The sequence below is a fragment of the Bombus pascuorum genome, chromosome 1 (assembly GCF_905332965.1).
Source record: "Bombus pascuorum chromosome 1, iyBomPasc1.1, whole genome shotgun sequence".
In the NCBI taxonomy this organism is placed as follows: Eukaryota; Metazoa; Arthropoda; class Insecta; order Hymenoptera; family Apidae; genus Bombus; species Bombus pascuorum.
In genome coordinates, this window is record NC_083488.1 from 25,470,416 (window position 1) to 25,497,138 (window position 26,723).

The 26,723-nt window shown below is 36.5% G+C and overlaps 1 protein-coding gene across 3 annotated transcripts in view; it reads right to left on the reverse strand.

The window, feature by feature from the left end:
• LOC132914981 (uncharacterized) overlaps nucleotides 1-26,723 on the reverse strand; it is a 292,404-nt gene that overhangs the window by 211,452 nt on the left and 54,229 nt on the right. The gene's annotated exons all lie outside the window — the stretch shown is intronic.

Below are 26,723 nucleotides of genomic sequence, written 5' to 3' on the forward strand. Positions count from 1 at the left end.
TCAAGCGAAGCGTGGAAAACGTCGAATACCGTGCGGCCCTTGGAATTACTCAATTCACGAGAATTACTGGCCGCCGTTGAACGAACTGTTAACGCACTAGTAGCTTTAAACGCGATAAATTGAACCGGCAATGTAGAAGAAAATTCTCACGATCCTTTTCCTCTTCTCTGTTTACGAGGTTCAAGTGTACACATTGTTCGTTCTGTTCGGAAAGGGAAAGCGACACTCGCTCGGCCCGCTGTTAGTCTAAATCTTGAGGAAATGGCACTTGATCCTTACCCTTCTTCGCAATACACGAGCACGAAGGGCCTCCTCTCCGAGTACATTCGTCGATACTTCCGATAGATATGGATGCAGTGTTTATCCGCCTGATCGGAACCAGTTCTCTCCCTAGCGTACGGTTGTGTACGTAATCCAATTGAAAATAGCGATACATTTTCTCGAGCAGACAAACGGAAAAACGGGGAAAGGGACTCGAACCGATGCAAATGTAAATAGTAATCGAGGATTAAAGGGTTGTGCAATATCCTGAAAGATTCCAAGATGTATCGCTATATTCCTGTTTTTTATTAATTTTTATATCGAATTAATTATGCTTCATTTTTATGATGCGTCAAAACTTCGTTATAATTTTTGATACAGTTCATATTTAATACGCTAGAATTTTATATAAATGCTGGATTTTAATTGGATACTAATTGTACTGCGAGTAATAAAATTGTGCAATATTGAAGCTATTATATTTAATTCTTCTGGCACATTATAACATATCTAATGTACGTTTTTGTGTAATATAAAATAACTTCTGTTTTATTATGTTACATGTTTTATCTTTATTTCGAATCGAATTATTTATACTTCTCGAGTATTAATTTCGACCATTAATTTCTGTCGCCGAATTATTTAAACTGTTATATTCATTATTTTTCGTTGTTTCATCACTATCTTTCAATTATTGATTTATTAATTTGTAAATACGGAAAAAGCTGTTGTTACAGAGTTGCGATTAATAATAAATAGTTTTAGTAGATTATTGTGTACCGGTACGATATTTTATGGCTGATTTTTAAATGCGCCATAAATTCTTATTCAAAGCGCGGTCTCGATCAACTATGCAGTGAACAAGCAGTGACATGCAAATAGGAAATATTTTCCTTTTACGCGTTTTATTAGTGTGATCGTTTATTCCCTTTTTCACGTCTAGTCTGAGCATTCTGTATCATTTTACTAGTAACGAGCAGTCACGAAGTACTGTACAATGGAAATCCTGCATTAATTAATTAATTCAGAAATTTGTAATTAAAAGCAATGAGAAATGATGGAATTGAAGGGAGATCGAAAGCAGCCATCGTATTTTATCGTTTCGCGTAATGTTATAGCGTGCATCATAAAACTCGTAACTACGTTTCGACGAACTAATTTTCGACGTACAAAACATCCGTATCTATAAACATATCACCACATAAATAAACACTTTGTTATTTGCAATTTACGAAAGATATTTCAAAATAAATTCTTTTTTTTAAATTTAATTTTTAAGGCTGCGTCATTAGTTTCACTGGCATTAAGCTATGTACATATCAGATTAAATCAAACAATTTAACATATTCCAAGATAAAATTAAAGACGTTCCAACATGCTTTAACATTTTTAATCACTTCTTTGAGGTTGCTAGTAATTTGGTATAAGTCTTTTTCGCGTTACCATTTCCAGTAGGATAGGTTGATGTTTATTATCCAGGCCTTCGTGTTTTGATAATGAACTTAGTTTTAGCAGGAGTGGAAATAAAAATTTTCTAGTAAATCTCGTTTCAATCCTTACGCTACTTTTCGCGTATACAAATTACTATATCTCTAAATATTCTACAAGGACGAAAAGATCCAAGGAAAAATTTTTTTCTCCATATTTAACCCAAATTGTCCCAAGCAAACTTCACTATCCTTGCAATCTCGTAATTCGAAATTGTATTTTAAGTTCATAAACTAATAAATTCAATATCCCCTACATTTCGAACATCGATGCGAAACGCTATGTGGGATGAAGCAATGACAATATCAGTTGCGCGTTCGAACAATGTGCAAATTTCACATGCGATGGAATCGTGTTTTCTTCGGAAGGTTATTGGCCAAATCCACGAATTGACAACGTTCGATGGGTTTATAGGTTAGCTGTTCGCGAGTTACAACGGCGCTTATCTGACCATCCAAATAGACGTAAAATATCCGTGAGTAGGATTGATCCGCAATGAGAGTCATCGCAACCTGACGCGTGGATTTAATTATACTGGAACTGCGAGCTCACCAGTATATCAGAGTTCTATCTCTGGTGCGCGCGTCAGAATTCCAAGTGACTATAATATACGACACGACTTTGCAGAGCTTCCATTATTAGCCGATGGCTATTTGTGTAATGTAATGAGAGAATTAATTGAGTTGTGTAATGCAATAACAGAATTAGAATTTTTGTATTAATATATTAATTAGTGTGGTACAGGTCAAATTATCGATGGATGTAAAGACAGTAATATAAGATATTTTTTTGAAAGATTTTTTATTTGTCTTGTTAGAGAGTTACTTTTGTTACCAGATGCCTGTGACATCTTTAGAATACATACTTAACCAGTTGCTAATGAATTTTTTGCAAGTTAATTCTTTGTTTATCGCTTGTGTTACAGAGAAGAATCCTCTGTGCCTTTAGTGCATCTTAAATTTGTTTAAAAGGCGAATTTAGAAATTAGACTTAGAATCTAGAACTTGTCTTGAAGGTTTGGAACAATCGTCACGCAAAGAGCTACGTTTATTTGGAATAATGACCATAAAGATTCTAAAGGATGTTACCACAAACAGTAGACGATATTGTGCAGTGCACTAGTATTAAAGCGCAAACATAACATTTTATCCTCGCAAAATTGTCATAAATTCTCACCAACGAAAATCCACACGCTTTCGTTCTATCGAATAGGATATCCATCAAGTTGTTCAATGAAGAGGGGACAAGTTTCGATAGCTTTTGTTCTTTGTTTCGATTCTATAGTGGTTTCAGGAATTTGTATTTTTCATAGACTCATTAAGATGTTCCGGTGATTTAACCTGACACACGAAGAGCTATCATCTGTCGCGTTTCAATTTCCACTGGAAATTCGGAATCTCCGTTGCGTTTCGAAATTTCATTTCTGTTTGAGAGAAGATAGACTAACATGGTAGATACATGGAATTGGGAGTCCCAGATTTGAGGTGGAATTAGTTTTATTTAATTATTACTGAAATTGGTTTTGGTACATGTTATAGCTTTAATAATAAATGTTCGTAGAGTAATACGCGGTTTTGAGTTTCCGAATTGCAGTTGGTTTAAAAGAGTTGAACTTCCGATTTAGTAAAACCATCTTAGGCGGATTTACTTTAGGAGATACAGGTGTACCATATGGTCGCTGTAAACCCGCTTACTGGATTCTTACCAGCTAATGCTTAGATCTGTGTGGTCCTTAAGACTGCGTGACCTCGAAGGAGATTCTATGTCTTACTACACAGTAGCCAAAGAATAAAATCCTAACTTACAAATTTAAATAAGACGAGGAGTAATTGGCAAGTGTAATTTTGTATTATATTTTATATACAAGTAATACGTGAAAGAAAATATTTTCTGTATTAATATGTAAGATATTTGTAAGATTATGTGTAAGATATTTTCCAAACTACAAGGTGTACAATCATTTTCTTGTTCACATTTAATATAATTGGTTTCAGACTACGTAATGTGATTCGTGTGCTAATGTTTGAAAAATTAACCGACATATTTAGCTTCGGATTTCGCAACCTCTTTTTCCGGCATTCTATCTTCGCAGTCTAATGTTTTTGTAGCTTTATCGTATTTCATTACTTAGCATACATTTTCATTCGTTTCACGCTCTTGGGACCATTCACTCCGAAAATGCAACGAGTCACAATCTAAATTTAAATTTTCGAAAATTCTATTTTTATCAATACGTTTAACTGAATGTGTATTATTTCATGTAAAAAAAAAACAATTAAAATATTTCTTTTCAAAAATATAACATGTACTACGTTTTATCCGCGGATAAAGTGTCTTGTGAATTGCTTTCTACTTGAATCTATGGACATCGTATCTCGCGTTTTAATGAAAGAACACACGAGATATCCCAGGCAAAGCGTCGCATAGAGCGGACATAAGAGGATGCAAGAACACTGCAAGCAAATTGCATATACGAACACTGTATCGCGAAATATCTCTCCATAGGGTTTAACAAAATATACTCGTAATTCGTAAATATGCAAAGAACACAGGCTTCTGACGTCAAATCTCGTATGTACACATCTTTTAACCCTTTCACATCATGATCCTTACAAAGGACATACTCAGCTAGATGCTGTTACTCGTTAATCCTTTATATACTACTTCTCTAAGCCTGCATTACGATGATTAATATCTATGTTTGGAAGGGAATACTTTCCACGAAAACATTTCCATTAAAGGAATCCACTCCGAGAAAAAGAAGAAGAACGAAGACACATGGCTTTCGATTCTTTTTCCAAACATTGGTCGCTGACGTGTCTTCTATCGGCGTACACAGTCAGAGGGGCTTAGAACTGGCAAGCGTGGCACGCAAACACTTGAAAATCTGCCAAAACACCGCAAGCACGATTTAATCACGCCGCGCCGTATGTCTGCCGGAATGCTTGGTAAGCAGGCGCGCTTTCGAGGGGTCTGCCAGAGTCGAATTGTTTATTTCCTACATAATTTAACGCAACCTCAAGGAGAGTCGTAGGAAGTAGCGTGGAAAGATCGCTCACGCACGTGCGACATCGTGTTGGAGCAAAGACACGACGAGAGGAAAGAAGCATGGAGCCAGCCAAGGTACGAAGTTACACCGGAAACGAGGAATTCGTTTCGTCGTTCGTGTTGCACCGTTGGTCAGAAAAAATGTACAAGGACTGGAGGAGGGTGATGGGGGTCTTTGCTTGGCCAGTAATTACGGAAAGCGACAGAACAGAATTTGTATGCACGCACGCGCATCGACCGCCTCTATTTGGCATTCCGCGCCATCGCGTATTTATGCGAGCCTTGGAGCGTTAAAGTGAATTGAAAATTTCACCGGGCCACCCTCTGCTACGCCGGCGAACGTGGTTTCCAATTTCCGTCGTTGCGGATTCCGCGCTCTTTCCTCCGTTCCGGTGTTCCCGCATGCAAGCGCACATTTAATCGACCCTGTTGCTCCGCGGCCTATCCTGTTCTGTGAAACGATTCATAGTTAAATCTTTCCGAGAACCGAATTTGCTTTCAATACCGAAGTGGAATATGATTTCAACCGCGAGCCTAATGGAATGTTGAATGAAAATTATAATTCGATGGCGAAATATAGGTTCGTAGGATCTTGTTAACGTTCGTGTTATTATAATGAATGATTCGTATAATTGGATCAAATTAGATCACTTTTGTGGCTAATTTTTTGACTAAATTTTTGACTAAATTCGTTCGAAGATCGAGTTAAACAATGTGTTTGTTATATGCGAGTGTGTTCAATATCTTCAAGATATCCTAAAGATAAATTTTACACATTTATTCGTCATATCAGTGAATGTCTCTTCAAAATCTGAATTCACATCTTTCGTGACTCGACTGAATGACTAATTAGTTACGATACTTATCTACATTATTTCTATTCCTATTTTGATACCATTGTGTAGTTGCATGCAAATGCGTAATTTAGGATTGAATTAAGGAACGTGCGTTTATTGGAAATGGCTGAACCAGCTTGGGAGTTCGCAAACAAGTGACCCTATTTTGTGAATGGTTTCAACAGTGGTTAGTCGTAATTAGTAGGTCAGAAGGTGGTCATGTATTTCAGAATTTGTGTTAATTGAACCGATCTGTTTCGTGTACGAATGAAACGTGATTACTGAATGAAATACGTTACAACTCTTGGAATCGGTGAGTGTAGTCAAGATTCGTTGACCTTTCCACTTAACCCAAAGAGTTAATTAAAGTTCAGGTTCGACACGTTTGTTGGCGATCAAATGTTGAGAAGGTCATAGATGATAATGGCGTTCGATGGCGTTTTATGTATCTCAACGAGTCTTTACAAATCAGTAAAAAAATCTTTCGATCGAAAGATAAAAAATCGATCGATTCAGAAGAGAAGGAGATATACTTTATAATTTTATAATTTCAAGAATCGATCGTAATGAAGAAAAAAAATCACGAATAATCAATTTAATAACTTCTTAAATTCAACTTCTGCACTTGATACCCGCGAGCACGTAATAAACCACGTAGTTATCTTCCGAGAGCCATATAAATTCATAAATAATTTTACGCAAGTGGAAAGGTACGGTCCAGGAGGAAGCGTTGCTGTTTTATCTGCAGTCGCATCTGCAAGGAGCAACGTTGCGTCGCGGAATCGAAGGGGAATACGAAATTAGTTCGGTATTTTACGTTTATATGCTGCGAAACAGAGCGCAAAAAGCGCAACTGCTGCGTTTTCCGCAATGCCGATTCAGATTCAAGGAGTCGTCTACCATAATTTAGCCGGTGTACTTCCACGTTTGCTTAACCAGCGATTGTACGATTACAGGGGTACAAAAGGGAAGAAGCAGAGTAGAGAACGAAAGGCAGCAGAAGGAATGGTAGCAACCACTACGGAGTAATAGAGTCGGAGAAATAGGAGCACGCGCTGACAAAATTTGCCATTTCTGTTTCTTTGTCTGGTTTCTACCTATACGGGATGTGGCAGGGTTTAACAATTAAACTTTGTCCACGTTTTTTACGTATAGAGCAAGAGGCATTATATAAACATAACTCATTCAAAACTGCATCGAAAGTATTTTTATTAAAAGCTTAAAGCTTTCTAGTAAGAACACTAAATATAAGGAGCACGATGCTTTGGTACCCTCTGTCTATATAACATTTTTCATTTGATTATATCTATAGAATATACCCATAAAATTTAACCCTTAGATCATGGGATTCTCGTACAAATCCTTCGGCGTAAGCTTGTACGTGTGCTCACGTAGTGAAAGTTTCGTCATGATGTCGAGACAGAAAATAGGAACGTCAAAACATGGAGGTAACCAAGCTCCGTGTTTCGGAGACTGGCAGTTCTTGGCGGAGCACATAAAGTAAGACAATCCTGTGAAACAATGAATAACAAATGGAAATTGAATCGCGGTTTCTACGTTAAATGCGTATCAGATTATCTTGTTGAGACTTATGAATTATTAATGTCGTCCTGTATCATAATACTCTGCAGAGCGTACGAAGAAAATTATTTTATCGACTTTACGGATTGCGACGTACGCGTCGCGTGAGAATTTAATGACACGATGAGATTAGAGCTCGGAGACGCGACGAGGATACCAGAGTCGACTGTGATGAATCAGTCTTCCGCGTTATGTAGTTTGTTGTTCGGAGCTTGATTTCGAGCTTTCGCAATTTATTTGGATTACGAATCGTTTTTAATTAAATTACTCTAACGAACGGGTGGTGAAAGGAGAAGCGAAGAATCTACGACTATTCTACTATTCTACTATGCATGCTGTTGTAGTCACAGTATGTAGCTTCTGAATCAGAGTATCTCATTTTCGTTTCTTTTATCTTTGTACGAACTCATATAGCGATAACGATAGAAATATATCTTCTTAACTTTATACATCATTTTACACTTTCTTGTCGTTATGTAGACGTTCGTGCCTATATTAAAGCATAGACAAACTTATTTTAAGAAACAACCTATATTGTGAAATGAAAATGATTCTTGGTAATCGATTAAACCATATAGAAAATATATCTAAACCGTTTCTCCTATTGCATAACTATAACTATTTTATTACAAGTCTAATCGAAACTTACCAACGGGTTATATTTTTGTAAAAACTCGACGTTCCGAAACACGAACATGATTTTTTCATTCGCGAAACTTTTCTCAATCTCTGCCTGTTTCGAAGATAAAGAAATTCACCTTGGATGCTGGACATAGCTCTAATTGAAATTACACACGTCTATCGAGCAATTAGCTTCATTACACGCTTATCCAGTGCCGGCCAATTATTCCGTGGCGTTCTTCGACGATGGCGGCGTTTCTAAAAAGCACATTGTAGCAGTGGTGCAGCATGGTAGAGAGTCGACCCATTGTGCTCGCAACAACAGAAGTTACTAGTCTAGTAAGCGCTTTCGTCACGTGCGCCGGGGCTGGCCGTTCCCACGACCACAGCGACAATTGTAATTAATGATGCTAAATTAGATCCGAGCGAGTTCAACTTCTTTCGAAAGCCTCTTAATAGCCTAATACAACGACGAGTATTGTCGCTGTGTGCATTTAAATCTATTATGTTCGTGTTGAAACGTTCATCCTTCTCGAAATTCTCATTTCATCATTCGAATTGTTCAATTGAATCAATAGTCGAAGATGCCATAGGGCTCTTTGTACGAAGCATACAAAGTGGGTGAACCAAAGGGAAAACGTTTCATACCAACACGGTTATTACACGTAGAGGAAAAGCGAGAGGATGGTTCGTGCAGCGTATTATGCACGGTAGACAAACAGAGAATTTTTCCGAGATATGAGTGCGCTGTAATTAAAAATTAATATCGTTTAGGAATTTATGTTATATTCTTAATTTTATTGTTTTAGGAATTTAAAGATGGAGCTACAAAATCTTAAATTACAGTTCATTAAAAGATGTTAAAGAAAGATTGCCCTTTGCTTAAATATCTTTCACATCATTAAATACAGTAATACATAAAAGCTTATGTGGGGCATTATTTGCTTCCAATGAACAAAATTTTTTCGAACTTCTCCATTTTGTTTGTTTCTCGCTATAATATTTCCACCCTCACTAAACACATAAATTTGTTGTTGAATACGAAAGCAGCTGTACTCCTTGTGATTATCAACTTCACTGTGTTATTATGAGATATAAAAATCTCTAACTAAAACGGATTACTATTTGATCTTTTAATTAATAAAAAACCGGAGACAGTATCTTGTTTTAAATTCGAAATAGGAGTTACGAATGAGTTTAGTTTCTGACGAAAACTCGCACAGAATATAACACGTTATCATTAACGCAACCGGTACCACCTGGGTTGCCAGTTATCCACGATGTTTAGCAAAAGCAAAACTTCCATTAAACAAATAAATGTGTTTTTTGAACAAATAACCAAGTAACGATATTTACAACAAGCAATATAGTAATTAATAGTGAAGTTAGCACAAGTATCATAGTACTGATACACGTATCTTAATTACTAAAAAATAAAAAAAAAAGAAATAATTAGGAAAATTTGGAAAATGTATAAAGGACAAAGAATTCCAGACCTGTTTTTCAGTGTCGCATTTCAGGTCCAATTTTCTCCCTAGTTCTACTGGCTAAACTACAATCGATTTTTATCTACCTCCTACTTTACGTTTATAGTAGCATGCCGGAGACAATACCCTTCTTCTATTGGAAATACTTTCGCTCACTAAGAAACAAGAGTACAATTCGCAGCTAAACTCGAAAAATCTTTTCCCTCTTTTCGTTTCTTTTTCATCAAAATTTTACATCCAATGAAAGCCGAATAATTATATTAGTCAGGATAAGAGAATCGAGTTACGCGGGGTGTGCTTTTGTTATCCTGGGAAGTTTTCGTAGATATAGATCGGTGGCACGTAACCGTGCTCAATCCGTCACACTAAGACACACTAATAGACGGTCGGGTGTTCAATAAGCTTCTCGTTAACAATGCATTCGAATTCTCGGACGCGATTACTCGGCTGTAAGGCTCGTAAAAGGAAGCGTAAAACACAGGCACCGGAGAACGTGCGACCGATCCTCTTGAAACTTTCACGATTCCGCACGACGAACGACTGGAAAGAGAGCAAGACAAGAAGAAAGGTTGCGAGGTGACGTTAACGGAGTGTTGTCATTCGTTCGGTGTACGGTGAAAACTTAACGTGTCTCAGACATGTTGAATAAGGCAAGGAGAAGGTAACGCGTTCCATCCAAAGAACTGCCCTCATCGATTTTTTTTCTGTCGACGAGGCAACTGCCGGAGTCGTGGCTGACCTGACGGAAAACGATTTTAGAAAGGGATCCAATTTGAGCCAGATGAGAAGTGGTCTAGCTGCAAAGAGAAATGACTTGATGTTTGATGTAACCTGTGAGTTTATTCTGACTACAGACTTTTGAGGAATTTTTGTGTAAAAATCGTGAACCTTGTGCTTTCTAATGCGAATGAAACGATATTTGATAAATACGAACGTGAAAATTGTTCGATGCGACGCTGTGATTGTCTCCTGATTAAAGATACGTTAAAGAATCTTTGCGTAAAAGTTGTGGATTTTGTTGCTACTGATGTGGATGGAATGATATTTAGTAAATTGATAATATCTTTTATTTGTATACATATCTCTATGAGTCTTTTTAATACTTTATTTGAATTATTAAAAAACAAAAAGAAGGAAATGTCTTTGAGTCAGAAAGTTAGGTTCAAATATCGAAACGATTCACATTTCACAATAGCGATCCGATTTGCTCGTGTTTCGAACCCATATCGGTTCGATGAATCAGTTTGCTAAAACAATTGAAGCGCAATTATTTCTAGTATAAAACTATAACCAATTAATTTGAGAACTAGATAGTCGATCGAGCGTTACATTACACATGAGTGATCTTGATAAAAATGTTTCAACGTTGAAATTAAAACGTTTATCACAACTGTATGTTAGTATTATTCTTTAAAGTGAACTCTATAGATATTTAGTCCTAATTTCGTCTAATTCAATCGTACGTGGAAATCCAAAGAATAACGAGGAACGTTAATTAAGCGAAACGGGGGTATCACTTTGTATAGGTCGCAAATCTCTTTAAGATCAATCGGCTATGATTTCGTAGTTGGAAACGGAAACACACGCTCTTGATGATGATATACCAGCGTGTACGGTTTTGATTATCCGTAGGACCGTCGTTAGCAATTTCCGTTACTGGTTGCCAGGATGGCGTCGAATAACCACGAAGTACGGATGCCAACGAGAGTTAAGCCGGTATTTCGTCTCACACGCGAATACGCTTCTACTCGAAATTCGATGCAGCATATTCAGAGGGAGAAAGAGAGGAAGAGGGTGAGAGGGATAGGTTATGCATCGGAATTGCCAAGTGCATATAACTGCGGAACCGTGGAAGACTGTGTAAACGCATTGGAAAAATTGCACTTAATCCCTTGATTGTGTCAGGTTTCAACGATGGGAGCTATTAACAATGATATACAATGTTCGGAGTCAATATGCATTGGTATATTCAAGATTATGTAAATAAATATATCAGATATCTATGGAACGTATAAAAATATATAAGCACAATTTTTCTTAAATAATAAATGACTTAGATACGAAAAATCGATTAGATACGATTGCTTTTTATCTTATTGGCGTTTATACTTCGATAATATTGCTCTCTATATTTCTTCGTGAATTTTTGGTCGTTTCATTTAATACGTAAAAACACCTATATCAAGAATCTTTATTATAAAACGCTATTTTATATTCCTCAGATATATAATTAGATAGGATAATTATTTCTAATTGAATTTTCTTTCATCTTTCGTGTTGAACTCAATTCTTATACACACCTTGTATGTAAGCTTCTAATGTACACGATACAGCTTCCTAAAGGTACATATACATAGTATGTAGTAGCTTTGCACACAACTAAAGAGTTAATGCTTTGACCCCATTATCCTAGTATAGTGAGATATAGATAGTCATTACCTGTTAAATTGCTTCTGCGAAGAATTAAGTAGTACCATATACCATTGTCACCTGGTTAAGAGTTGACTTTATTAATCCATAATACTAACTTAGCGTTACTATAGTAGTAACATTACAGAAGGTTTCTTATATACAATTTTTTTATTGGAAGGTTCGGAATGTATAAGCTATACCACTCCGAAAAATTAGGACTAAAAGGATTTAGTTCTATTATACTCTTCCGTGTTATTTACCATTTAATCGCGTTTTTCTATCGTTAGAAATAGTTTTTAAATACGAGAAACATATTTCTACTTGTTAAAATGATAACGAGATTGCTACATAAAAATTCGGGAACTATAGCAAAGTTAATGATCCGTATATCTTTTTTAAAAATAACAAAAAAGCTTGGACGGAGAAGACAAAAGTAAAGATCGTTAATAAATTCGAATAATCTGGAAACGATGAACGCGAAAATGTGCACGGTACCAGTTTTGGAGCACTGGTAAGTTCAAAGAAAATAAGCCACGCTTCGGCAAATAATAACGAGGTCCTTTTGGAAAACACACTGCTGCCAGAGGATACGAAATATCAGAAAACATGGGGTTCGTGTAACGATACTCTCGCATAACAAAAGCATTGTTATGCACTATGTATTATAGCATTATGAAGCACATGCACCGATGCACGATCTCCTTCTCCGGGATCATTGTTTCGTGTAACGATGTTGTTGCGTGATGCAACCCACGATGATTGACGAATCTCGAGTATCAATCGTCGACCAATTGGACCGTTATATTCTCTTTCTGTTCACTCGTTAGTTTTTTCTCGAAAGACTAAACCCTCGGGCAATTGATCAGAAAAGTAAAATCTTTGCGTTAATTCTGTTTGATGTAAAAAAAAAAAAAAAAAAAGAAAAAGAGGAATGAGAATAAACATCAGAGGAAATATCATTTATCGTTAATTATTAACTACAGAAATTCGTATTTTCTCGTAACCACCGTAATCCTCCAAATTACTGGGCATATCGTTCCTTAAATAAAAAGTCGAACAGATCTTTCGAATTTAAAGTTTAAAGTCTAAAAACAGGATAATAATAAATCACACATAGAAAAGCGCTTAATGATTAACAAAAGTATAAAGATTATATTATTCATTGCAAAACGAAATCAAAGTCAGCCGACGTAACAACACGTTGCAAATTTTCAAACGCGTTGTATACATTTCGATACAAATGAGTTAAACGCGATGTGTTAAACAAACGAAGGAAACGGAATTCGAAGTTCTCCCGATGGCCACTGAAAGTTACGATTGCCGGAACGTAACAAGTCACGCATTCCGTCCATGACGCAATAAAAACTTGTCATTGGCCGCGGAATTTTCGCGTCTACGGTGTGCGCCGTCTCACGTTCCACGGAACCGTTGGAACTCGAGGTGCAGGAAAAAAAGCCTGGAACCTGTTGGAAACGAGGAGGGAATATGGCCGCGAGCTGGCATTCCCCGCTCGTCGATGCACAATGAGACGCGAAAATACCGGGCGATCCACGAAGCAAGATGCATCTTCGCAAAAAACGGATCGGAGTTCGTGAGCGTCGCGCAATTTTTCTATCAGCACTCGTGCGCACGCTCCGGCAGGCCGACCACGGGTCAAGGAATTCCGGCTGCGTCGTGATCCAATTTTCTTCGAGAATTCCGTCGACTCAATGTCGGATAATCCGTCGAACCGAATGGATCCGAAAATGTTCGATGTAGAATCGATACTGCGCCAGTTTTATTCTCCGCGTGTCTTATATGCGCATAAAGGGCATGGAAGTACGTTGGAAGAATCGGATAGAAGATTTTTCATTTAAACGTACGTCAAAAGCGTAGAATAAAGATTTTCGTTTGGAGTTTCATTTTATAGAAGCTTCGTTTTCAGAAATGAAAGCTAATGATAAAATAAACTCCTGTCATTGCCAATCTAATTATGTCACGTTGTAAATTTGTATAACGCATATGATATGCTCGTAAAATGTGTCAAATTCAAATACATTCATGAGCCTGTATATGTATATAAGCGTTTATACAAAATTGCTTTCCTCTGATTTTTCTTTTTCGGTCACAACACTTTCGATTTATTTTTATACAGATACCTCTTGCGCAATACTTCTGGTTATACTTCGCATAAATGTTCACAAAAGAGGGAACCGTTATACCTCAAGGATGTTTTAGATCGAATGATTACGCTCTTCTCTCGAAAGATGTAAAATTCGCTGTTTTACGAAGAGCCATGATTAGAGGGAGGAGAGTCGAGTTCATTCCGCTCCGAGTTTTTATGGATCTGAGCTACCTACAGCAGAGAAGATGTGTCTTTCTAGAGTGCATTACACCGGTAGTGATATCGTAAATCGTGTTCGCGAGAACCTGCCTCCGTCGCGAGAAAAATTCTGTATCTATCAAAATTTGTAGCCCGGGGAAAGGTCGTTTTGTTTCGCCCGTTAATTTTACGCGACGTCCTTGCTTTCGCCTGAAGGAGAGTGGAAATTTTTCCACGAAAAATCACAAATAATCGTAATCGGAAAACTCATTTTTTCTTCGCACCGAATATTCATCTCTCAATTCAGCAACATCGATGATGTCACGCGACGTCTGAAATATGAATTCCAGTGCAGCACCCTGTTTCCCAGGTTTTTCAGCGTGAAAATCCATAAATCATCGGAACGTACATAGACAAGAAAAATATGGTTCGGCATGAACACGAGAAGAGGATAAAGTTGGTCATAAAATTATAGACCGATTAGTTTGACGTAAAGTTGGCCTTAACCAACAAAGTTTCGATTAGTTCGGCCTGACAGCGTGCGACGAGGTGTGGTTACATCTGGAATATCGCGTCTGGCTTACCGCCAGATTAGCGCACCGATTATCCACATCCAAAACCCTTCTACTATCGAAGCTTCAGATGCCAGTGGGTCACAAGCATTAACCAGTCGACCCGATTACTCTGCTATCCGTTTTGTTATTTAATTTCACATTTTAAACTCTCCGACCGTTCGAACCACTGATCTCTCTCTCTCTCTCTCTCTCTCTCTCTCTCTGTATCTATCTCTCTTTTCCGCTCTTTTTTAGTCGTCGCTTTTTTGTCTCTTGTGTAATTCCGAGTAATTCATCGAACGACATTTCATCGGACTGTACAACACCGTGCCGTGTGTGAGAAACGCTGGTTATATTTAATAAACGCTATCCGTTTTGCAAAGAAACACGGACTGAATCACGTAAATGGGACGAGTAACCTTGTATTCAAAGGTGTATTCTTGCTGGCAATTCGAGGTAGAAAATTACTCTTATTCTACTCGTACGAGTTTGACGTGGAATATCGATGAAATGTGACATTCGTGTACGTTTGTTTCGTTTTGTAGAAAAGGAAATATTATTAGAGTTTGTAAAAAGAATGGACTTCGTGTTCGGTATTTTTATGACCCTTTTGGATTTTGAAAGTGATTTTCTAGAAAGAAATCATATATAATAATCGTGCATAAATCGAATCTGAATTTATATAGAAAAAATTGAATTAAATAAAAGCTTAAGGCAGTGCCAGAGATTCAACGACTCCTTCCATCGATATTTTCAATCGGAATATCACCCCATTTATTTCGGACAATTTATGTACCGAAAGTACGATAATCAATCGTTCGACATCCATGATCCTCGATTTCTCGTTTACACTTTAAATTGATCATTACGGCACGTAACTTTTCAAAACTTTCGGCGCGCTGAACAAAATTGAGTCGAATGAATCTTATCAATAGTAAAGAATTACCTGCCGTGTTTGATCGATTGAGTTAAGAAGAAAATATTCATAGAATGGGACTTCGGAGAAGTTATTGGCAATATCAAATTAAAATATTGTGTATATTTGACACCTTTATTTTTCTCTGTCGTATTTTCTTAATAACTTTTCTGAGAATTTACATTACTCGAACAGGCATAAAGTTATTCGTGCATTCAACCACGTGTCAAATAAATTTCAAACAGTCATTTAGAGGTACGAAACGAATTTAATCTCCCAATAATATATGTTTGATACCATCAATTGAATGAGAGGTATTACGACGATCTATTTGTATCGGACATATTGTATAGCCAATAGTAGCAATGCTAATGCACTCGATTATCCGAATTAATTAATGCCCCCAAAATCAGATAATTGGACGATAGATACACGATTACATTTTAAACAGTGTCTTCGTATTTCAATCTACCTTTCCAATATTTTTCTGCCATTATACTGTACATTTTCCTGAAATTAATATTTTGTCGAAATTCTCTTTTTTATATTCCGTGAACGAAATTATAAAAAGATCGGAACGGAAAATTGACGATATTCCAGCGTATTTGTGACACAAAATATCATCGAATAATATAATAGCTTATCCTTCGTACAAATTATCGTCCGAATAATGCAATCGATCCACGGATAATAGAAAACTCGAATAATCGATATTTCTTATTAATGCTCCATCGTAGCAACTAAGCAATCCTAATTTTTACTATTTGATCTTGCGAAATTTCCTATTACATACTATTTTCCTATTAACAGTGATCTATCATATTTATGAATTGCATAACAGCGTTGATCAAATTCAACCGAGGTATGTTTCATTTATAAGAATCGATGTAACCAAAAAAGCAAGAAAGAACAATAACGAGCTTAATATTCATAACGTTGATTGACAATGTACTCGATATTGCAGCTATTTTCTTGTATTCCTTGTATCATAGAAACATTTTGTTTTACTGGACAACATTTACAAAATGAAGTTGCACAAATAAGCAGTGCATCCTCGCGTCATTAACTCTACATTTCGTACTTAAAGTGTTAAAGACGAACGACTATGGTCCACTGTAACCTCGAAGAAGTTAAATAAACAACGCGTCACACAGCGGACGGAGCATCGCGAAGTGTCGAAAACCGTAACGGTTGCGTATAATCGAGCATCGAACCTTCGTCCCTATTCAAACATGCATCGTTTGCATTTTACTCTCGCGACACGACGGTTCTTCGTTAACAGACTATGTTATCCCGATCGATGGCATCGTTAAACACTGCACGCAGGTTAAACATGCAACAGTATGAAATCGGGATTACGTTGCTTTCGCAGGAAGCGCATACTCCAGAATCGCGTAGTAATACCCTGGCCTGAACGATTAGAGCTTACGAGCTTGCGCTGCTCTCTCGTGTCTCTCTTCCAACTTCTTGCCCCATCTCTCTCTCCGACTTTCCTCTTCAGATGTACCTGTCTCCCGCTCTTTTGTGCAGCCTTGTCGGAATATATATATATCGTGAATTCATAAGCATCAAATTCACGCCGCCTTTAAAACGGAGTACGATCTCTCTTTGTGCCGGTTTTCGTAATGTCGTGCTCGAAAATGGGAGATACCGGTTAACATTTTAATAGAGAGAGAAAGAGAGAAAGGGAAACAATTTGTAGTTGGGACGTAGTTATGGAAATTGTTTGCTTGTTAGCCAATTGTTTTTGGAAATTAATTTGAATTATTTGTTGTAGCCTGTTTCTGCTAAGATATTCCCTAAATTTAGCATAAATAACATTTGATATACGAAATGTCCTATGAAGTATAGTACCATTGAGTAACATGTGCTCTTTCATAAAAGAATAAAATAATAAAGAATGAAGAATAATATTCTTTAAATAACAAATTTTATATGCGTTTATAACAGCATTGGTGATAGTTAAGGCGTCTTACGAAGTATGTATAATGCTATCAAGCAGACTGTGATTTTTCATGAGAAATCAGATGTATCAGCATATTTCCATTTCGCTGATCGCTTCAAATTGAAGAATATGAAAAAGTATGCAAAACTTTTAAAGCGTCTGAAAATCGCATTAACAATACATCAGTAAAGAAGCAAAAATATTGCCATCGAATTCTTACCTCGCCGTACGAATGCAAAACTGACATTAAAGAGTTAAACACGCTACGATGCTTGACAAGTCTGAATATGTACATCTTAAAACTGCATAACGATGCTTTTCATCGTTGACGTAGACGTAACTTCATGGAACTCGATGAATATATATTTATCAGTAATATGCAGGGATATCAGGAAAAAAACATGGAAAGTCCATTTTCGTTGATTTTCTGATTTTTATGTGTTTGGTAGCTAAAAAACCATACTTCCTCCATACGTGAAATTGTAAATTTTTGTGCAAAAAGGCGGACACGTTTACCTTTCAGAAAGAGTGCATTTGTTGAAGTTTTATGTTTCTATACATATCCGACTAATCGGCGCAAGAATTGGACAATTTCAATGAGTTTATAACAATTTTTTAATTTACCCAATGTGATCTTTGCGAAGAATCTAAAAAGTAGTGTTAACGGTGATGTTGATGAAGAATTAATTTGTCAGCCAACGTGTTTCAAATGTTTAGTAAACCTACTCCGCTAATTGCGTATCTTCATTCTCGTCCTTTTAAAATGTTTTCGAACGAACAAGAACGCATTAGTCATCAGAAATACAATATACAAAAATAATCAAGTGTTCAAGTGGGTTCAAGGCAGCAGATTAACTTGACCACTGAATTACATTAATATTTTGTTTGAAAAAAAATCTTCGTTTTAATTAATTTAGAGGAATGCTTTGAATCATTTTTACCACTGAATTATATTAATATTTTATTTGAAAAAAATCTTCGTTTTAATTAATTTAGAGGAATGCTTCGAATAATTTTTATGTTGAAATGAGCATTTTGTTGGCATTCTCTCGTTTACGAATGGCAACGTATGAGTTTGTAAAATATCATGATATAACAAGCTTTTCATAGTTTCTTTTATTTTCATGAGTATACCAGAACCATTACGCCAGAAATAAGCTCATACCATCGTATTATCATCACCAAATCTCACGTTCTTTTTAAGTATTTAACATTAAAGCCTATCGTATGTTCATCTATGGACTGTTATCTCGTTATGATATTTTTAATTCTAGCGTACCTCAGAAGACACAAAGTATACAGTAATTTTAAAGGCATCATTATGTTTCTTAACTTTTGCCAGAAAGTGTATATGACTTTTAGAATAAATCACATTAATGCTATTTTTGAAATGGTGAGAAAAGTGCAAAAGTACAATTTTTTAAATATGAGATTGATTGAAAGAATTCTTTTCCTATAGCTTTTGTAAACTGTCTACGTTTTAATTACTCTTGCAGCACATTATACGGCAGAAAGACATGTTACTATTGTTACGATCTAATTTAATGGCATGCAACTGGTTGGGATTGGGGCAGAATACCAACAAGTTGCTCGTATAACGTTATTTAACCACAAGTACGGCTTAGAATTTAATGTTAATCAAGTTTAGTGAGTGGCAGCTTCTACCGACTAAAATGATCGATGTGGAGTTTAAAGTACAAAAGCATTTAAGTTAAAATTATACATTGGTCAAATGGATTTCTAGAAATAAATATGTTTTAGGTGGAGCATCTTTGGCTTACATTATATGACGAAATTGCAAATATCGATGAATTTTCATAAATAAAAATGAGAAAGATTAGTAGATAGGGATGAATAGAGCTAAGCAGTAGAGATAGAAGTAGAGTAACGCGCACAGAATGATCGTTAACGGCAACAGATGTTTCGTCGTTGCTCGAAAAAATCAGCGCTTTATTACCGTCAAAATGGATTTCTCGCAGCTGCGACTGGAAAAGCGGTTGCCACGTGGATTGTAAAAAATATTGTCTGCATTTTCGCTCGAATCTTCGCTCCTTAATTTGACCGCAGCTCTTTAGGCAGCCGTCGCTAGTTACTCTGGCAAACTTGCCTCTTCCTATTTTTTATGCGTCGGTTTTAATTCGGTATTCTATGGAATAATATAAATTATATAACGAGAAATGCGTGTTAGTAGAAACGAGTGTTTGTCTTGCATTTGAATACGCACAAATACAATGTGTTTGGGAAATATTAATAAAGCGAAGTCGGTTGAAGAGAATTATGACACGTGAAGATAGACAAATGTCGAGCTTTTTTAGAAATCACACGTACTTTAATAAAACGAGATTTAAAATGTTGTTCCTCTGTTCTTCAAAATACGATACATGTTCGTGAGAAGCGAATGAACTAGCTAGACGAGTATTTAATGTAAAATAGTAACGAACTTCTAATTTTTCTAAGAAATGTAGGAAAATTTTATTCCCTACCAAACCATTCCAACAAAAAATAATCGCCACTTCGGTTAATCGGTCTTCAACAAAACCACTATAGTTCCCCGGCCTACTAATCGGTGTCAAATAGACACACAAACGATCGAGCAGGCTGACCGACGAGCAGACTCACAGAACTCACATCGAATATCATTCGAAAAGCAAATACGAAATCACATCAGCAGTCGAGCATTGTTCGCGCATAATGGGTTACCAAATGTATAGATGATTAAACTCAAATTGAAGTGCATTGTATCATGACCCAAAATCATAATGGCTTCCATAGAATAAACATGAAACGAACATCCATTGCCGTTCATATAGAGAAAGGGGATAAAAATGATGAAAGAAGACATTGGTGCAAGGCTTGGTTCAACATATCGGACGTTTTCCTCGATCAAATGAGAAAATCGAATGACGAGGAAAGAACACTCGATGGAAGACAGCCGTGAAAGCAATATAATAGAGACGCCATAGAGAAACGAAATGTCACATGGAGGGATGATTTCGGGGCGCTATGCTGCTGGCTTGGCTGTATCGTACTCGATGATATTGAACGAGAAAACTGAAAACCACAGGTTTTGTGATCGAGAATAAAAGATACTTCCGTGGATCGCAATTAATAGAGGTATCCATATTGAAACAAAGGAAATACACATGGAATGTGATCAATCAGAAGCTCTGTCAACAGAGTTTTGTCCTTTCCTTCTTTCATTAAGTTTTCTTTGGCTTAAAATTCCTTGAATTAAAATTTATAAATTATATTACTTGGTAAATAAAAGAAAGTTTATGCAAAATATAAATAATTTTATGTAGTGGCGATTTTTTATATTTGGAAATCGCGCTGTGTCGAATACGAATTACTAAATTTATATCGGCACAATGTCGCGCTCTCGTTTCTTTAAAAGAATTTTCTATCGCAGATAAAGATCTAAACGTGACGAAAAACTCGCATATTAACAAAAATTTGTTCTATATTTCTCTAATTTAAAAAATCTCTGAACGGACGAAGAACACTATAAAGTTGAAATTGATCCAGACGCCTTTACAGGATTATTGCTTTTATATGTGCATTACTCATGCGAGTAGATGACACTCTACATCTTTCGTTCACTGGGTATAATGTCACGTCTAGTTTGAATGAATTTTTTATGAAGCTGTCCAGAGTTTGGACTATAATTCCGTTCGACGTCGATCGAACGCTGCTTTTCAACGATCTGCGAACTTAACGGTCTTTGAAAGAAAATATCTTCCCTTCCTTAAAGAAGAATGAAGCTCTTATTTGTATCGCGTGATTTGCAGATATTAATTCGACCATGAGGGTCGGTTTCGTAAGATGGGAGGGAAGATATCATTGCGGGATATGTTCCTTTGACGGTGATGGAATGAAGGAAACGTTTAAAGCGAGATTTCAATCAAACTAATGTAAATAAAAGGGTATTTGTCAGTTGAAATATGGTAAACGTTGATCCGAGTTCTGTGAGACGTGAGACTACGAGATTTTGCTGGGTATCATAAGTAATGGTGACGATATACAACTTGTCAGAATAAATTCGAAAAGAATTTCTGACAATTTGAAAAATGACAGATAACAATGCAATTTATCAAATTTGTTATTTAAAATTTCTTAAACGAACGTTCCCTTGATTTTTTTATAATGTTTTGAATAACGGAGATATTTGTTTTGACAGGTATTATGTTCACCGTTCACGCATCGATGTAAATCATGTCATAAATAATGGTATAATTTCTAAATTTAATAACATCTTTCGCGTTGATCATCACCCACAGCACGAAATCTCATCTATATGATAAATTAATGCAAAATACGTTCCAGTTGATCCTCAGATGTAACTACACGCATACACGTTATAACATTCTGGTTACAACTTTCTACTCTAAAGTTAGTTGTACTATACTTACGCCGATTATTCCAGGTATAGTATAACGAACAATATTTTTTTCACGCCGAGTACGATTATCTTCGGTAGATCAATTTCCCCCTCAAGGAGCAACCGCAGGAATATTTTACAACCACAAAAATAAAATATCCAAAAATCACGAATAATGTATTCATGGAACCTTTACCATAAAATATCCCTCCTCCCTCGTTTTATCAACGAAATTGAACAGCATCAACCTATCAAAATTCAATATTACAATATCAAAGTTACCAACGAAATAGCTTCTCGGGAAACGATCTCCCTTCGCGATGTTCGCTCAAGATAATTTCATCGTGTGCGGCGTAGGTAGGTTGCGAGAGACGAAACCGGGCAACATACCTCAGACGTTCGAACATCTACGCATTATAATATCAATGTAACGTTGGGGAGATGATGTTCGGTGTGTACATTCGTAATCCGGCAGCAGACAAGCGTTGGATGTGTGCGTTATCCGGATAATGTTGCGGATCTGTAATCCGGATGTGACGGATATTACAGGTATCCGCGTTATATTGTCACAGAACAAAAGTCCTACGCTTGTACAGCAACGTAATGTTGTTAAACGCATACACGGTGGCTGGTTTCGTTCACTATAAAATACAATACCTTTAGAAAGGAATGCGCTTCACAACGTTGACGAGTTTACGAGGATTTGTTTCGTATCTGTTTGTCTATCACCGACATCGTTAATGAAATACCGTTGTTTTTAAAGATTCAAACTTACTAAAAAGCTGACGAATACATTGTTTCATGTCGTATGAGATATGGAAGTTGAAGGCAGAACAAATGTTTTTTGTCCTTAAAACGCGTTTAATATTAGAACTATGGGTGATCCTCGTTGAAAATGTCAAAATGTCTTATATCTGGTTGCCGAAAGAGTTGGATATTGGATTATACATGTATCACGATCTGTCACGAAGACAGTATTATCCAACGAAATCACGAACAATATTAGGGGACATGTTACTGAGGAATTTCTTCCGTGGCATTTTCGCAGCACTTTCTCTTGAAACTTTAATATACAATTCACCAAAAGTCACGATCGGTGTTCATATACTTCTCCATTAAGATCTACTGTAATTAATTTTAAAGATGTCTGTTCCTACGATTTTCTCTGCGAAGTTCACAAAATTGAAAATTTACAAATTCAGAAGTTCTCTATAATAATAGAAAATGAAAGAATAGAATTTCTATAAATTATTGTAGTATTAAGTGGTATCGTATCGTTGGGTTATAGGCGACTCACAAACATTTGGATAAAACGTGAATTTGGCTCAGAGAGAGGATCGAACGTATAACAATTGATAATAGAAAGAATATCGAAATAACACAGATAAGGGTTGGTTACCGAAGCTACGAGAGAAATACGAGATAGAACAATGAACAGGGCGCGTAAAGTATCTCTCGACAGACTTCGTGCTGAATTTTCTTCGTGAATAATCAAAGAGAGGACGGGGTAGGTTGACAGGTGAAGGAACTCGGTGCCGTCTACATGCTGAAAGAATATTCGTGACCGTCAGTTTCTGGCAGTCGGAAAATCGCACCGTGATTTAACCATTTTAACCGTTCCGATTTCCCCGAGCTGACGCTGGATATTATTCGTGTAATATTCACGATAATACCACTGCTAGGTAATGTATGTGAAAGATGAAGAAGCATTTTCGATACTAGTAGATACTAGTAGTAGTTTCTGCATCTACAAGTCCCAGAATAATTACATTCTTTGAATTCGCTTCAAATACAATGCTATTTATTCGGAACGTTTAAACGAATCAGTTCATTCACTTAAAAATCATTTTTCATTTCAAGCCAGCTAGTAGCAGGAAATTTGTAATAAACGTATATAATAGAAGGGAATTTATTAAGCTTTAACGAACGAACGGGTTGAGTTAGTGCACTTTCTTCGAACTGGATAATCTTTAATAACGCCTCGTTTATAATTGACTGCGCGAGGGTGGTGAGAGCGAAGGATATCAAAGAAATGGCAAGGGCCAGGCGATCACCCTCGAAAAGGACGGGCATCGAAAGTGAGGAGAAGAAATTGAGTGGCCGGAAAAATTCCTCGTCCGGAAAACACCGACGTGAACCACCCAGCGGCTGGATCGAACGACTTAAAGCGATGCCTTACTTCGAACGCGAACCGCTCGAATCGGCGCGACCCAACTTCCTAAAACTGCATCTCGATATGGCTCTCATAGAGACAAAGTAAGAAAGCAGCGAATGATAGTACAGGGGAAATAGATGGGAGCGGAAAAGGGATATTATATAGAATTATAGGAAAAAATGAGGAAGGAAAAAGGGAAGAGAGGGAACGGACAAAAGAAAGATGAAGAGGAGGAAAAGTAAATCAAAGTTGAAGAGAATTGGGAAGCATAAAAGAGTGGAAGAAAAGAAAGGCAAAAGGAGAGTAAGAAAGTTAAAAAATTCGAAAGGAAGAGAAGAACTAGGTGAAAATAAGAAAACAGTAAGGTATGGTGAGATAGTTAAAAAATAGTACAAATAGAACAAGACGTTGAAAGACTGAAGAATGAAAATATTCCAGCTCCAAGGTAAAAAGAAGGGGAATAAAATAGTGATATGGAGTGGTAGATCGACCGTAGAAGTTAGAGAGAAAATATAAAGAACAGCGGTAGAGAAACACAAAGAAAAAGTACGAGAAGTAGGAAAAAGATAAAAAACGAAAAACTAGGGGAGAGAGGAATGGAAAGAGACTATGGCGTTGGTTAATCGAAGGTACGATCGATATGCTTCTGTGGTTCGTGAAAGGTGGAATCCCGGTTCTTTCGAGGAAGGTGAGCGAGAGTCGTTCAAAGAGATTTCGGACTGCTATGCATGCCAGCAGCGAGTGTAAACTACCGTGAATTAGGTTGACGAACTTAATGGTGCATCGAGTGTAACAGTGACGACAGTCACTCGGCGAGCAACGCTAACGAGGTTAGATTATGCTGCTGCCAGCCGAACCAACGCGACTCGAATCTCGAATTTACCGACTTTTCTACGAAGTTATGCCATTAGAAAATGATTGTTAGCAATCGATTGGACAAGAATAAAATATCACTGGAGTCGTAATGGAAAGTTGTATCTACGTGTACATAAATAATTTAAGAAAGTATAGATATTATTCGCGTATGACTATGAAAATGAAACATAGAATCTGATAAACGAGTTGCAAATACTTTTCGTAACCAGTGTCTTCACAAGTACTGCAAAATTTCGTAAAAAAGAATAAACTATTCTAAAGAATGCTGGATCAATATCCGAAACAAGATAAAAGATAAACCACCGTAGCTCGTACGATTTAGACGCCGTTCGAATATACTAACCGAAACAGAAACTCCTTGCACATACCCAACAAAACTTTCCTTTCCGCAAACTTTTCCAGCGTCCATATATGTACCGTTACATACATTATTAAACGTGCGTTGGGCAAAGCGTGGTACTTTAAGACAGGTCTGTTTCAAGCTATATCAGAGCAAAGATTGTGTCAGTGAGCAGACGCATACGAATAGGAACACATTCATCTTTATCACTTTTCTTCCTATTTTTTCTGACATTGGAGAAGATGTAATCCGCACAAAGCTACGTTAAAGTGCGATAAAGTATGATAACTTAATAATCACGTGGTTAACCTCGGTATTCCGTGATTTAATTGTACGTTTCCTCTGTCTCGCCTCGAACAGATGTTTACTATTTGCCTGTGCTAATAGTTGGTCCTATTGAGTTATACCAAATATTCACCTGGGCTTGTCATGTGGCTCAAAGTAATCGAATAACCGGCAATTTCACTCTATCATTCACTCCAGCTCCTCTCAGTTTGCATTCAACCACGACCACCTGGAATCTTTTGTAAACAGCAGGTATAGAATAACTACAGAATCGTATACCATCCAGCTGGACTATTACTTCATGGGCCATGCCATGATTCTATGGTGTTTTGTTAAACTTCCTTGATCTAAGCAAATCTGGACTAAGATAATTTTAACGTAGAATATTATAACGTAGAATAATGAAAAATTTTAAAACGTACTTAATATTAATTAAGGTAGAATTTTATAGTGTGACTTGTAGATAGTTTGGAATAAATGAATTTTATAGTGAGGTCAGAAAACAAATATTAATTTTTCTACGTAGAAAACTTTACGATTTTAATGTCATATATTATTTCCAACTTTCCCCATTCTGTTCGCTTTTTATGGAGATTGTGAAAATCATCCCCTGCAGTTACTGTTTAATGCTCTAATAATCTTCGTTTGTACTATAGAAAGTAGGGAACCACGAGGACATGCTTTCCTATATAAAATAATCCCACTTTACAATTAAATATTCACTAACATGACAAACGTCTATTAGCTACGCTGTTTGCTAGTAAATAATTTTCATATGAAGTTCACTTGCGTCTTACTTCAAACTCGACATCACGTACATGTTGTAAAACTTTGTGTCAATTAAAAAATAAAATCCCATTATAATTTCCTCATAATTAAAGAAGGTTAAAACCTTCATAAAAGATTCTAGAGGTTAACAAAGTTTACCTCGAAAACTTCTTCATTCACGTTCTTCCAATGAACGACCGCATTAATCAACTAATTTCGCCTCAAATAATGGGCCATAGACCGCAAATTATACAAATTTTGACAAAAATTCAAGGAACTAGTCATTTAATGTCTGATAGGGGTGAAAAAACTTAATTACACATATTTAAGTATAATTCAAGGAGCGAACGTAGACCGGTGACACGTTTAATTTTTAGCAGGTAGCTGGCGAATTATACAGTACATCTATCCACGGAAATATGGTAAAAATTTTAATAGTTGGGAATATTAATGTTTCGAATTATATTGTG